General features: G+C 23.4%; 1 protein-coding gene across 5 annotated transcripts in view; it reads left to right on the top strand.

The window, feature by feature from the left end:
* The window catches only part of LOC111626614 (diacylglycerol kinase 1-like), a 165280-nt gene that overhangs the window by 145387 nt on the left and 17600 nt on the right, over nt 1–2293 (top strand). The gene's annotated exons all lie outside the window — the stretch shown is intronic.

Here is a 2293-nt window from a genome sequence, read left to right as displayed (position 1 = left end):
TACTCAATCAATATATACTATAATCATATACTTTTTGGTTTGTTTTAAGAATATGATCAATAATAGCATCTGTTAATATTGTTGGCCATAAAGCTATATCATTTATTACTTCCGTGTATCTATATATATCGAAGCGTTTTTCTGGACTAATTCTATCTTCTGCGTTTTCGCAATCCCTTTTTTCAGTAGCATTTTAAAGACTGCGGGAGCCCCTTCGTGGCCCTACGCGCCCGCATAGTTCGCTTACCGCTTAATCCGCTGTTCGGGTATACACCACATTTGCGTACCACTGTAAAGCAAAAAATGATGTAAGAATTTCTGCACGCCTTTTACAACCTCGAAACTAAGATTTTATTCGGTAGTTACCGTTTTCAATTTAGTAATTTTTAAAAAATCCTCGGACAGATTTATTTTTGTTACAAAATGACAGATTTTACAGATTTCTAGCTCTGCACACTGTAGAAAAATCTAGAAATACAGTTTTTGTATATCGTAATAATATTAGTAATTGCCAGAAAGCTCTATAAAGTAGAGAAAAATCTGTAAATTTGAAAACTATAAACATAAATGTAGATTTCTCAAAAAATAAAATAAAAAAAATATCATCATCTAGGACGAAAATTTATTTAAAAATTCAATTAAAAATACAATTTTTTGCTTGATAAAATCATATAATCAAAGCACGGTTAATTGAGAATTTAATCTATCATATGTGGGCTATCAAATTTGTCGAGTTTATTATCTTGAGATATTAAGCAGAGCAAAATTTCTTTCCAGTAATATGTAAACTAATCCTTTGAACAGCGTGAAAAGAAAATGGCACGGTGTTCAGTGTCCCATGGTGTTGCTGCAATTTATTTACAAGATAAAATTGGCATTGACCTGTAATACATTATTTAATAAACACGAACTGTCTCGTAAATAATTAGAAAACTTTAATAATAAGCAAAATAAAATAATAATCTGATAAACAGGATAAAAATTAAACAAAAAAAAATGTTCGACTTAACATAATTTTAGAAATAAAAGATTATTTTTGCCATAAAAACAAAATGTTTATAAAATAATTGACAAAACAAATCTGTAATTGATCCAAGTTTATTTTTTAGAATTTCTTTTCGATTTCTTTATTAGAAAAAATATATATTTAAATATTTTAAAATGAAAACATTTTCGAGTTTTTAATGGTTTTCTTATTTTCATAAATATATAGTAATTTAGTAAATATAGAAAATATTTTAAAATAATCTAATTATTTTAATTAAGATTACTTTAACTAAACATTTTAAAAATTAATTCTAAATTAATAAATAATCGTTAAAAAAATTGAAAAATTATAGTTTCAATTTATATATAATTAGGGCTATCATTTAAATAATTATTACTTGAGAATTATTATGAAAACATATTAATAGTAAAACATAATAATGATATATAAATTAATGTAAATTTATTAAAATTTAATGTCTATTATTAAAAACTATATACTTTTTGACTCTAATTTATTTCTTTTAATTGATTTTAATGAGTAATACGATATATGTTATACATTAAAATGTGTAATGTTAATTGCTCCAAAGGGTGATCAACATGGCAAATGCAAAAATAATATTTAAAAAAATTCGATGAATATGAATTTATTTTAAACATATACAGACTGAATAATTGTGTTTATAATTATTGGCTTTTAATACTGGGATTTATAGGTCATATAATCAATATGAATAAAATTTCAGCAAGTTAAAAATTGATAAAATAAAAAATACATTAATATTTATTAAGAAAATGATAGTAAACATAAAAATTTAAATTTTCATTGAAAGAGTAAAACATAAATGTTGAAGATTAATTTAAAAATCAGCATAAAAATGAAATTTGTAAACTTATTATGTCAGATCGACCAAAAGTAATGTACAACAATAGAAAAAAATTTCCTGAAAAAATATAAAATTTTATAGTTAGTAATGAATATAAAAATTCCAAAAATACACAACAGTTTTATAGAAATTTCACTTCACTTTGTACTTCTATAAAACTTTTTTATAACCGCAATTAAGCTTACAAAATAAAACAAATGCTGTAAAACAATTGTAATGGATTATGCAAATTTAAACTGAATCCACGTATTTTTAACAATAAAACAATTTAAATTAAGTAGAGGAATAAAGATGTTTAAAATAAAACATATATATATATATATATATATATATATGTATATACATATATATATATATAGGGTGGGCCAACGAAAACGAAACGGCAGAGTTATCGTGTTCGTCCAAGCAAATCGCTC

The sequence above is a fragment of the Centruroides sculpturatus genome, unplaced genomic scaffold, assembly GCF_000671375.1.
Source record: "Centruroides sculpturatus isolate CEXI.00-Female unplaced genomic scaffold, Cexi_2.0 scaffold362, whole genome shotgun sequence".
In the NCBI taxonomy this organism is placed as follows: domain Eukaryota; kingdom Metazoa; phylum Arthropoda; class Arachnida; order Scorpiones; family Buthidae; genus Centruroides; species Centruroides sculpturatus.
Note: the sequence above shows the minus strand (reverse complement) of the source record. Positions and strands in the feature narration are given on the sequence as shown.